This window comes from Triticum aestivum, chromosome 6A (assembly GCF_018294505.1).
Source record: "Triticum aestivum cultivar Chinese Spring chromosome 6A, IWGSC CS RefSeq v2.1, whole genome shotgun sequence".
Classification (NCBI taxonomy): domain Eukaryota; kingdom Viridiplantae; phylum Streptophyta; class Magnoliopsida; order Poales; family Poaceae; genus Triticum; species Triticum aestivum.
In genome coordinates this window covers 118,004,414-118,017,628 of record NC_057809.1, presented here as the reverse complement: position 1 = coordinate 118,017,628, position 13,215 = coordinate 118,004,414, and the positions used below count along the sequence as shown (strand labels likewise).

Genomic DNA, 13,215 nt, shown 5'->3' with positions numbered 1-13,215 from the left:
AAGATATAATGGTGTATGCTCGAGGGACAACCGCAAGTAAGACAACATTACAAACATCGTTGGTTCTAATTTGATTTGACGATATCCCACACCCAAATCAAGGTTTTGACAAGACAATAGATTCAACAACCGATCACGAGGAACAATCGATGAAGATATCATCTCTCTTCAACACACACGCACACAAGGATATCCCATAGAACGAACTAAGTTAGGCAAGCGTTTATCTTCCAACTCTCCAAGTTGTTGTTTAGCTTAACCAACTAGCTCAGGGTATCCAACACAGATTCTTGGAGAATGGCTGGTTTAGAGGAAAACCAACTTGATCACGAGCTCAACATAACAGTCAGGGGACAACCTGGTAATACTTCCAAGAAGATATTCGGAAAATCACGAACCACCGATATGTTACTAAGCTCGAGAACAACCTTGCTTTTCAGGGCAAGATGATATGATCAAAAGAGTGAGGGATTGACACAATCCTAACTCATTGATCGAAGAGTGCACCAGGAAAAGTGGACTAGGTAGCACGATCAATCTTAGGATGATGATTCAATAACCAACACGCTAAGAAAGAAATTATTGTCCATTAGCTACCTAGCAACTAGTTGCTAGGAGTATTGATTTCACACATCATGGTTCACTTGCCGGCATTCCGGTTGCGACAACACGGGACCGAGGAATGAAAAATGATGGTAATAAGTATCACTGCATCAAGAATTCATGAGAGAGGGTGCAATTCTCATGACAATCCTGACATAAAGGGGGTAATACTCCAGGGTAGAACAGAGCAAAAGCTGGATTGGCATTTGTTCTGCAGAACACAACTACTTTGACCCAATCCTGGATATGGATGAGGTAATGGAGTTTGTTTCTCCTAGTCATTCCGGAATAGAATGGCTTGACGGACCACAAGAATAAAAGGGCATTGATGAACACAAATGCACACATACTCTTGGCTATCAACTGATAGGGGATGGTCGGAATACAACTGAAGAGGAATAACTCAAGGAACATATAATTTTCTGAGTTGTGGATGTATAGATTAATATGTCGAGCAAAGCTCAACATTTCTTCCGGACAACCCATGCAGAATGGTAGGACTGGCAGGATCACAATATAAATGGGGAACTCATTGAGAGCACTCTTGTTGTGATCTTTTGATCCAACAAACTTCTGCCATAAGTGGTTCATAGTATTTGGAAGAAGGAAATACCACGGACCTCGAGGACTAATGCAGAGGTTACTAACATCCTAAAGGTACGAGCAACACTATCAACATGATGTAAGTAGAATGAATCTTGGGTTTAAGGACCCAGAAATAAAATACATACTAACTAAATGGCATCACGGGATGCTTTCGAGAATGGTGGCCAGAATCATCACACTAGGGACACAAAGCATTACTAGATTACCGGGTGGTTCTCTAGGACAACTAGGGTCATAATAATAGTTCCAACATATATATCGAGGCAATGGAATACCTCAACACACTGGTTAGTGTGATTAATCTGGCCAAAAAGACATCGAACACATGAGAAAAGGATTTGCAAATGCATTAGATTGTTTAGGAACCTAGGATGACTCGGACAGCATAACGGCTGTAAATGCTCAAAATGATTTGAGACATCCTGCAAAATGGTGGCATAACTACTCAACATCACAAAATCAAAGTTCTGAGGCCATCTATGACATATGGAAGTAGTAGGAACTGAACTGAGGCTTGAACTCAACAATCCTAGGCAACTACGGTTTAGTAACACGTCATCCTGATAGATAGATGAGAAGGCCTAGTTTCTTAACCCGCGTAGAATGAGAAGAGAATGACTCAGATCAGAGGGCATAAGGTAAAGGAGTAAAAAGAGCCTTACGTTCCCTACCACAATCAATTCCCCTACATAACTAAAGCATTTCTAGACACAACTTCGACCGGTTTGGCTTGGTAATCCTACAGGCAGTCAGGCTCTGATACCAAAGCTGTCAGGACCCCGATCCTAAGTCACACCGATCTAGCATGTAACACTTCATATCACTTTGCGGCCTCACGCACGGTATTCCACGGGTGCCACCTTACCTGGCCCGGGACCGTTTGCGCCTTTTGGCTCACGTATATGATAATGTCGCTAGCATCCATATGACAGAGAACCCGGGCCGACATGGCTAATCGTGAACCCATAGCGGCACTAACCTATGGGGACAGGCATACATGAATCACATCGAGCGTGTCGGTCACCAGTGTGTGAATCGGGGCTGTAGCACTGGCTAACATGACTCTGGATGTCACCGCGTGACATTTCCCCGAAGGGACAGACACAGGAACGAAGTGAAACACATGCCGGCCAGTCAAGTGTCCTGGGTAGTAGTGCTGGGCTAACAGGACTCCGGTGAACCGGGCTGTAGCGGACTACTATGGCTCATGGAAGCACTAGACTACATTTCCCCATAAGAGAGACTGCCAAGGATAAACAACTAGATTGTCGGATCCCACACATACCAAGCATTTCAATCATACACACAATATGCTCAATATGTGTAAATACAACATGGCATCACAACATAACTCTACAACTCAAGTATTTATTCATTAGGCTCCGAGGAGCGAGATATTACAAACATGGGTCTCATGACCCAACAATCATAGCATACAAGTCAAAGCACATGCGGAAGCTTAACATGTCTGAGAACAGACATCTTAAAATGAAAAAGGCTAAGAAGCCTGACTATCTACCGGATCCTGCCGAGGGCACAAGATTATAGCTGAGGTATTAAGCTAAACGTCAAAGTCCACGCGGAACTACTAGCGAGACTAAAATCTCTCTACAAAACATAAATTAAGCAAACGTGAGTACAAAGGTACTCAGCAAGACTTACATCAGTACTAAACTACATATGCATCGGTATCAACAAGGGGGGGGGGTGGAGTTTAACTGCAGCAAGCCAGCTTTGACTTAGTGGCTAACCTGAACTATGATTGCAAGCAACTCTTTTGAGGTGGCGCACACGAGTCCACATATTCACCATTCAATACACTACTATGGATCCGCTCTCGTCTACCTACGAGAACACCATCCATAGCACTCAAGCTTATCTTGCGCGTTTTAGAGTATCCACTTTCACTTGTCTATGAACTGTTATAGGCAACCCAGAAGTCCATTACCGCGGACACAGCTATTCGAATAGATGATGTTAACCTTGCAGGGGTGTACTTCTTCACACACGCTCTCACCACTTACCGCCGTTTACACGACATGTACTCGGCAACCTTCAAGCGGAAGCCCAACGAGGGTGTCGGCCACGGCCTACCTAAACACTCAAGTCTCTAGTCCAGGTTTATCGCCTATCCAGGTTCCATCCGCAGGGAGTCCGACCGAGGTTTCCACATACGACCCCGAATGATGTGAACAGAGTTCCCGAGACACCAAACGGGCGCCCGGTACACCGTGCCACGGTGTATCTACCGCATCATAGCCCACCCCTAGGGTCAGCGCTACGCACGGCCGCCAACACATATCCTATAAATACCAGAAACTAGTTGCAACTCCTGGACAGAGGACAAGGGTGATCAAGAAGCCGAGAGGGTCCATTGGTTTCGGGCCCAATGCGTGGTAGTAACTGTTTCATGGATCACAAACACAGAACTCAGTTCCTAAGGACGGCTTCAATGAGACAACCCACCATGTACTCCTACATGGCCTCTCACCGCTACCTTTACCAAATCGTGTTCACACACTTAGCTCTCAGCAGTAGGACATGTTTACACACCTCCGATTCCTTCCCGATGAATCAGACCTGACTCAACTCTAAGCAGTAGCAGGCATGACAAACAAACATGAATGAGTAGGCACATCAGGGCTCAAACAACTCCTACTCATGCTAGTGGGTTTTATCTATTTACTGTGGCAATGACAGGTCATGCAGAGGATAAGGGCTCAACTACCGCAGCAAGTAACAGTTGAATCGTTGTTATCCTAATGCAGTAAAAGAGAGCAGGAGCGAGAGAGTGGGATTGTATCGGAATGAACAAAGGGGTTTTGCTTGCCTGACACTTCTGAAGATAGTATAGTTCTTCCTCGGTGTCATCGAACTCGTCGTCGGAACCACGTCTATTGAGAGGGGACAAATACCGGCAAACAAAGAGGAACACAATCAATGCAATGCAACAATTATGATGCATGATAATGTCATGGCAATATGCTGTTGATTGAGCTAATGCAACTAGCAGCCATATTAAATGAAGTTGGTTTGAACCAAGGGTTCAAATTCAAACTCCATATGTGCTTATTTAAATGTCATTTATGCAAATTGCCCTGTACAGCAACCCTAGATTGTTCAAACATGCATGCAAATGCCATAAACAGATTTCTTGAATTTTTCTGATAATTTTTCATATATAATTTATCTTATTTGGAGTTACGGTTGAATTTCTATGATTTTTAGAAGTTTAAATTGTTTTCTGGAATTTCCTGTATTATTTTAAATCCAAAAATTCCTTTACTGCGTCACCACTACGTCATTATGACGTGAGCAGGTCAACAGGGCCGGTCAGAGTCAAACCTGACACATGGGACCCACCGGTCAGTGGCCCAGTGCCATTAGTGTCACGGACATGTGGGCCAGGTCAACGCCCACGTCAGCACAGTAAACTCTGACGCATGGGTCCACCGGGATTAACTTAAGTCTAACTAATTTTGTTAGGGGTTTAAATAAATCGGTGGGGCCCTGCTGTCAGTGCCTTAGGGGCTTAGTTAGCGGGGCGATTAGGCCCTAAAGATGGTGCCACGTCACCAGCTACCGGGGTTAGACGCCGGCGACCTCAAGTCGCGGCGGAAGGTCGCCGGAGCGGCGCTACGGGCGGCGGTGGGTCAAGCCAAGGGCACCGGGGGGTTGCCCTCGCTCGCCCGCATCCAGGGGAGGCGCTGGCTCGTCGCGGGGCGATCTGTAGCAGCGGTGGCGGCAAGTTGGGCGGCGGCCGGAGTTCGGCCGACCTCAAGGACGGGGCTACGATGCAGGGCAGGGCAAACGGGTGGTTGCGCTCGTTTACTGGGAGCATTCTGAGCGCGTTGACGGGCTCGAACGCGAGGTTTGTCCTCTGCAACGACGGCGACGACATGGACGCCGGCGATGAGCTCACGGCCATGGTTGGGAGCGAGGCTAGCGAGCGGGAACGAGAGAGGGAGAAGAGGGGTTCGACGCGGGAGCTCACAGGGATTCCAGTGGAGCAAACGGCATGGCCGGGGAAGCTCTGGATGACGCGAATCGGACGACGGCGGTCGTCGGGGCAGAGGACGAAGATGGCGATGTTGCGGTCGACTGTGGCCTTCTACGGTAGCCTGCGTCGTCTTGAACATTAAGAAGAGTCCGGCAATGGGATGTGACCCATCGGTGAAGCCTGGGTGCGCGGTGGCTAAGGTGAACGGCGACGGCGCTCTTGGGTGCTCACGGCAGTTGCGCGGGAGAGAGAGCAGAGGAGGGGGAGGAGCTCGAGAGAGTGAGCGGGAGGGTCCAGGGGGTCGCGGGCGTCTCCAGGCGCGGATAGGCTCGAAGGGGAGGCCGACAGCACGAAGCAGGAGGTGGAATCCTCAGGTGCGTGCGCGGGCGACACGGCGTCGTCCTCCTGGCAAGAGCTAGGGGATGACTGGCAACGGGCCTGCTGGGCTGGGCCATTGAGCTGGGCCAGCTGGGCTGCCAGGTAAGCTACAAGTAAGATCTGCTCTGTCTTTTCTATTTTCTGTTTTTTCTGTTTTGTTTTAATTATTTTGCCACTGATTCAAATTCAAAAGTAAATCAAAACAGGGCAAAACCTTCTGAATATCTGTATGTTGCCATTATGGACTTTTTCAAAGGCACATAAATAATTTCAGGGCCTTTTGAAATATATTCTTTATAAAATGAATATAATCCAAAAGTCAAATACTTATTGATTTAATTTCAAAGGCCCAAAATAATAAATATCCCTGAGACTCCAAAAATATTGATTTGAGTTTTACTTCTTGCCAATATTTTTATAGCTTAACAGGAACATTTTCTTGGGTTTGTTTGAAGCAATTTTTAATGTTAATCATTTTTAGAAATGATCTCTGAGGTTTTCCACTTTCCCCAATTCACATTTAAAAGGAATTTAAACATGATGCATGGATGCCAAAGCAAAGGCAGGCAAGGCCTGAACTGGGGCTATGACATTTATATCGATATATATATATATATATATATATTTATTTTTAAAATCAGTTTGAACGTAATTTGAATTTTCAGAATTAAAAACAGTTCGGACCGCATCGAAATATGCAAAACTTCGTATTAAACTCTTTAACGGTCGCGGTAAGGGCGAACTTTCAGTGGTGCCACGTCGGATCAAAGAGAGCGCGTGGGTTGGGCAGAACCGGAGCCTGCTTGTTTTGAGTGGGCCACATGTTGAGCGTTTACTGGGGAAAATAATAAGAAGGAAAAATAGAAAGAGGCAGCAGAAGCTTAACAGGTAAGGAGAAGGGCGCTCGGCACACAGATTCCTTTGCCTCTTCCTCAAGCCCACACGCAACCTTGCGACCTATCTCTCTCCCCTGTGCTCTTCGCCGCCGCCGCCGCCGCCCTGCCTCACCCCATCTCCTTCCCTTGGCCGGCGCTCCACCCATCCGCTCTCCCCACCGCCCCCTCTCATCTCTCACATCGCCTCCTCCTCCTCTCGCGCCTCGCCTTCCACGCCGTCGCCGCCACTATCGCCGCTCCTCCTCTTCTTCCTTGTGCCCCTTCCATCCCCTCTTGTGGCGGACGATCCTCTCGACGATGGATGTGGGAGAGGGAGAATCCGGGAAGGTGGGCGGGTCCGGGTCAACATAGGGTCGATTTCGAGGCCTCTCATGGCCGCGCCCACACCACCTGTGCTTCTCCCCTCCTGCGGCGCAGCTGCTGCTTCTGGAGCTCTGTTCGGAAAGGAATACGTCTAGCCGCCGGCCAATGGAAGGCCCTCATCGGCCTCCAATCCCATGCATCCAGCCCCTGATTCGTGCACGCGGCAAAACGGCCGCTGCTGCCGGAGCGCCCTTCGTCAGCGAGGAGGCCCAGAGTGACACCGCCGCCGGCGCCGGTGCTCCCCAACGTAGCCACTCCGACGACGGCCAGGTGATCCATTCCGCTGCCAGAGGTGTTCTCTTTTTGTGCTTGGTTTTTGTTTTCCCATTGATTTTCTGTCCAATTTTATCACAGGATTGTTACTGTCTGTCTCAAGTTCCTTGAAGTAACGTACATGCACATGCCCGCGTCTGATTTGTTCTCGTGGTCGTGTTCCTGCCGTAGCTGCGTCCACGGTTGTGCAGGTTTAGCCCTCCTTTCTTTAATCCCCTTTTTTGTTTACCCTCATTTATCTTGTATTGTTCGTGAGAGAGGCTAGGCCTACTGTCCTCTTTCCAGGTGAGGCGTTTGTTGCCTTGCTTAATTTTGTTTATTAGATATTGCCTGCCTATGCTTCATCCTATTTTTGTAGTGAGATCTATTGTTTACATATGTGCTGATTTTTGCGACTAAGGAGACTGTCAGTTCTGTCAATGACGCTAAATACTTGCAGTTAGGAAATAACAGTCCCCATATCGGAAGGCTTTTCGTCGAAAAATATTGGAAGGCTTGTTTATTTTGTCTTGGGTCAAAAAATATTGGAAGGCTTATATTTGTTTACAGAGGGAGTAGTAAATAAGAAGGCTAGCTTAGGTTCTAAGAATTGTTGAAACATACTATATACTCCTAACGGAAATATAAAACAAAGACATGGACAATTTATTCCTGCTATGTGATGAGAAGCACTATTTTAATACTCCCTCCGGTCCTTTTTAGTTCGCATATTAGATTTGTCTGAAGTCAAGGCTCGTAAAGTTTGACCAACTTTATAGAAAAAAATACCAACATTCACAATGTGAAATCAATACTAGTAGATGCGTCATGCCTTAAAGTTTCATGTTGTATAACTTTTTCATGGTAGATGTTGATATTTTTTCATATAAATATGGTCAAACTTTGTAAAGTTTGACTTCAGACAATTCTTATATGCAGAGTAAAAAGGACCGGAGGGAGTAGATATGGAAATGCTTATTTGAATTATATTTCTGCTTTGCCATGCTTGCCAATATCCACTTCTGCTGCAAGTGCTTCTATAATTGCAACTTCAGGAAGTGTGTGGTTTGAAGATATGAGATGTGGTTCTTACATAAATGTTTTAATGGGAACTTATGAATTAGAAGGGAATAATTGCCTTGCCTTAGCAAAGTTCGTGTAAGGAAAATGATTGCCTCAGCTAACACTATAATTATAGGAAAGATAGATGCAAATTCAAGAACTTAATAAGATGATTTTTTTTCCTTCCAGAACAATGGTCTTTTTGTGCCAGGGACTAACATATTTCATAGGAGACATGATTTATATCTTTTAGGACCAGTACAATTTTCATACAATCATGGTTTTATCTTTTGAAGTCGGTACATTTTTCATTTATTGTTTTATTCCCCTGAATGTTTGCCTAAGCGGATAGCTGCTATTCACTGTATCTTTTGTCAGATGGCTTCTATCACCCTTGCTGATCTATGTTGTGGAAGACAAAATCAAATGCTATGTGTCTGGGTGTCTCGGCTTGGTTTAGTTTTATTAATGTCTCGCCAAGCATGATGGATGCTTGCCGAAAGGGGCATTGTCTGTACTTTTCATAGTGCAAAACGGCATGTTATGGCAAGATTGATTGTTTGGTAGAATGATTACTCCTGCATTATAGCGCTACCTATGAAAATTGAAAGGAAGAGTTGTGGTGGTATCACGTGGATGATTTTCTGATTATTAGTTTGCCTCAATGATTTGTTCAATATTGGAGGGTCATTTGCTGAGACTTGGTTTGTGCCATGACATTCTTTTGAATTGCTAATACACTTTTCTTTGTGATATTTCTTTATATTTGCCTATGAAAAAAGGCGCTACGTAAATTCCAGTTTTACCTGAGATAAACTAATGGTGTTGTATCTCGTCTGTCCTGTTGAATAGAAGGAATCAAGGAAATGATGACGTTAGTCTTGATCTGGGAAAGTGTTCAGTTCAAGTATAGGATATATGCCATTGATACCAGTACAACACGGTTTTTGTTTGTTGCAAGGTAGCCTCTCTTTTTTATTTTCTGGTTCCTCAGACCATTACCTTTTCTTCTTTAGAACTTACTCCAAGTGACAAGTACTGATAAGCATATCCCTCGGATCACTACCTTTCCTTTAGAACACACACAACATATCCAGACACACTCGGGTATCACCCTCTCATACACATGGGTAATACCCTCTATCTCTAACAGTATGTAGACATATCTTCTCTTTGCCTGTTCAATTTCTTTCTCGTTGCTCTTCAGTTGATCAATTAGAACATGGTACCCCATGCCCACGATATACTCATCGTCACTGCTCCGATTCGCCCGACCCCAACGACTCAGCTACTTCCTATCACCACCTGGTACTCCTCTTTGCCTGATGCTCCTGCGCTGCTTATTGTGCTCGCCGTTGCTGATGTATTTAGTTTCATGCATTATAGTTCAGTGGGTGTCAAGAAGACCTGGTAGATTTTAGTAAAATGACCTATATATTGGTTTCAGAACATAGCGAGACTATGTCCTAATATATTTGGCTACTTTTATCTTTTTGCATCAGTTCTGAGTGGTATATGGAATATGGGGTTTGCAAAGTTAAATAGTGAGACAACATTTTATGTAGTAATTGTACCCTGGTGCAATAGTTGTTTTGATCCAATTCCATTAATAGGTTAGCTTACGTTAATGATATGGGAACTCTGAAGAAAATTCTGTATGGCCGATCCATATTTATGAGTTGTGCATGTGCGGTATGGTTGGTTGTTTATGCATTCTTGCTCTTTAGACCTATGTTGGGCGACGATACCATTTGGTACAGAACATAACTTGAACACCCATGCTGCTTCTTATATCTTTACACTTCAATCATTCAATTTTTTCTTGATGCTCTTTATGTTATTTTCAGGAGCAATTTAAGATTGAAAAGGATGATGGGAGGATGCAACTGACACAGTAGGATGCTCTGTTTCAAATTGTATATTTATCTTTCTTTTTAGCTAGATGAGAAACAGTAACATGTGAAACATATCGCAACATACTCTATAGCCTGGAGTGACAGTCTAGATATATAGAGGGCATTGCCCATAAATCTGCATAGTGGTAGCCTGTCGCTTCTATGAACTATCACTAAATTTAGTATGCATGTTATTTCTTCTTGATTACTTGTATCAGATTTGTGAATTTGTCATTTTATCCCTTTTTTACCCATGAAGTGTGAAGACAGCCTGCAGCCCAATCTCACCTCTTTGATTCCGCAGGGATAGCGAGCAATGGCCATGGCTCAACGACGGCGGAGAAGATGGTGCAGTGTCTTGGCTGGGGTTCGATATGATGTGTGACCTGAGGCAAGCTCTACAATGACTCTACTCCTTTGGAGATCACATGTCTTTTGTAGCATGTTAGGCTTTGATTTCAATTCAATGATGTGCTCTGTTATCAACCTTGTAAAACTGTCACCTATTTGATAATATGGACCTAACCTTGCTATGCCTGATGATTGAACATTTTTTGTTAAGCTTGTTTAACTCTATTCATATTTTAACAACTGAGCTACTCTAGCACGCATATGCACGTTCACAACGTCACCGCCAAGGCAAGTGCGCAAAGGACCGCACAAGAGGCGCGCCCCATGCACTAGTAATTTTTTAACTGTGGCTACAATATGGGCTGTAATGCTAACGAAAAGAATATGGACTCCAAAAAAACCTTAAGAATTAGCAAATGGGCTATAAATTATTAGAAATAATGGCAGATGGGTTGTATGATGTTTTTCATAGATTTGAGGCTTTCCTAAAAAAAGGTTGACGCACAAGCAGTGACTGTTGGATGTCCATCCAACGGCCGTCGTGCTTCTTCAATCTCTGCTCTTCCTGCTTCAGCCGCTCAAACAAGCGCCGGCGGGACTGCCTGTTCTCTCCTCCCCGCGGCCCGCTGTGCTGCCGCGCAGGCCTCACCACCCCACCGTACTCCCATCGCTGGCCTAGCCATCCCTCTACTCACCCATACCTGCTGTTATTCTCCGGCGACGGCAGATGGACCAGTAAACCTTTGTACAGTCGTACTCCCCTCCGCGTGGGAAACAACCGCCGAGTCTTCCTTGGCTCCGTGTCGTTCCCTTTCTAGGCCTCGCCGTCGTTCACCACCCTGGTGCTCTCGGCACGGCCTGGTCAACATGGTCAACGACCGACATGCATCTGGAGTGGACTGTACGTGGAGAGGCTGACAGCTGGGTCACGGCCGCATGCAAGGAAATGCCTCCTTATTACACGCAAAATAATGATTCCTCCACCTAACATCTGGGACCCACCGAAAGGGCCTCTGTATTTTGCGAAAAAATGTTACCGCCGGTGACAGCTCGGACCCACCAGCTATATCTTCGCACGCAAGGAAGTGCCTCCTTATTACACACAAAAAAATGAATACTCCCCCTGCTAGCTGTGACCCAGTATAGTGGGAGGCTGACTCGTGGTCCTACTAAGTTGACGGGGACGGAGGGCTTTGTCAACTTAGTCAATATGCACGGTTTTAGCTTCAGTGACCGTACGATGTCCATCTAACGGCCATACTGCTTCTTCAACCTCTGGTCTTCTTGCTCCAGCCGCCCAAAGCAGCGCCGGTCGTGCCGCATGCTCCTGCCTCCCGTGGCCGGCTGTGCTGCCGCAGAGGCCTCACGGCCCCCTACTATTCCCACCGCTGGACAGGCCCTGCAGCGACGGCAGCCTCACACCGACCGAACCAGTGAACCCTCGTACTCCTCTCCGCACGGGCTTCCACTTCCGCGTCTTCCCCGGCTCCGCGTCGTCCCCTTCCTAGGCCTCGTCGTCGTCCACCGCCCTGGTGCTCTCGGCACGGCGTGATCAACGTGGTCAAGGAACAACTTCCATCGGACGTGGACTGTACGTGGAGAGGCTGACAGCTGGGTCCACGGCCGCAGCAAGGAAGTGCCTCCTTATTACATGCAAAATAATTATTTCTCTACCTGACAACGGGGACCCACTGGATGGGCCACCGTATTTCGCGAAAAAATGTTTCCCCCTGACTGCTGGGACCCACCAGCTATATCTTCGCACGCAAGGAAGTGCGTCCGGGCAAAGAAAAGATTTGCCCCCTGACTGCTGGGACCCACCAGCTACATCTTCGCACGCAAGGAAGTGCCTAACAGTCGGGACCCATCTGGTCGAAGCTTACGTAGCGTTGTCATTCTGGTCGCGAACGTGTACGTACATACTAGTCGATGTAGAGGCGCACACGTGTCGTAGTAGAGGCACGCACGTAGCATGTACATGTACGTACAGCGGCCAGGGTGCAAGAAAATAAATACGACCAGATACATACATACGGGCGGGGTCTCGAACGCCTACTCGCGCGTACGTATGGCCAGGGCTCGTGTACATGGCTGGGTCGAAACGGAGAAACAACATCGTCATCGTATTCATGGGGAGCCAACCGGCTGGGTCGGAACAGAATGCGTCGTCGTGTTTATCGGGAGGGCTTGGACGGAACAACCGATGGAAACGAGGCCTGGCATACCGCAGAACGGAGGAAACAGCCTTGTGTTCGACTAGCCACGTTTGAAACGGGATCCTGTTAATCAGGTGGGGTCTGTCGTACCGCAAAACGGAGGAAACGGACCTCCTACGGTCGAAACGGGGGTCCTGTTGATCAGGAGGGGTGTGGCGTACCGCAAAACGGAGGAAACGGACTTGCGTTGGAGCGCTACGGTCGAAACGGTGGTCCTGTTCATCGGGAGGGGTGTGGCGTACCGCAAAACGGGACTCCACGAGATACTGTTCATCTCCACTATCGACCCCCTCCAGCCTCCATGGGCTACTGTTCATCCACCGTCGACCTCCTCCAGTCTCCACCTGCGAATGTTCATCCATGGGCTCCTGTTGATCCAGCCTCCACCGCGCGCTACTCCACCGGCTACTGTTCAACCAGCCCTCTCCACGGGCTCCTGTTCAACCACCCCTCCACGGGCTATTGTTCATCCTACCCTCCATCGTCTACTGTTCATCCTGTCCTCCACGGGGTGGTCCTGTTCATCCTGCCCTCCACGGGGTCCTGTTCATCCAGCCCCAACCGACTCGATCGATCGGGGTCCTGTCCATCCA

General features: G+C 46.9%; 1 long non-coding RNA gene across 2 annotated transcripts; it reads left to right on the top strand.

Annotated features, from left to right (window-relative positions):
• Positions 1–6,479: 6,479 nt before the first annotated feature.
• Positions 6,480–10,635, top strand: LOC123132413 (uncharacterized). Of its 2 annotated transcripts, XR_006464688.1 has the most exons (4): positions 6,480–7,116; positions 7,201–7,310; positions 10,008–10,054; positions 10,360–10,635. It is a non-coding gene; the product is annotated as an uncharacterized lncRNA (long non-coding RNA). The 2 variants fall into 2 exon arrangements; XR_006464687.1 differs by having other exon boundaries at positions 7,201–10,054.
• Positions 10,636–13,215: the final 2,580 nt, after the last annotated feature.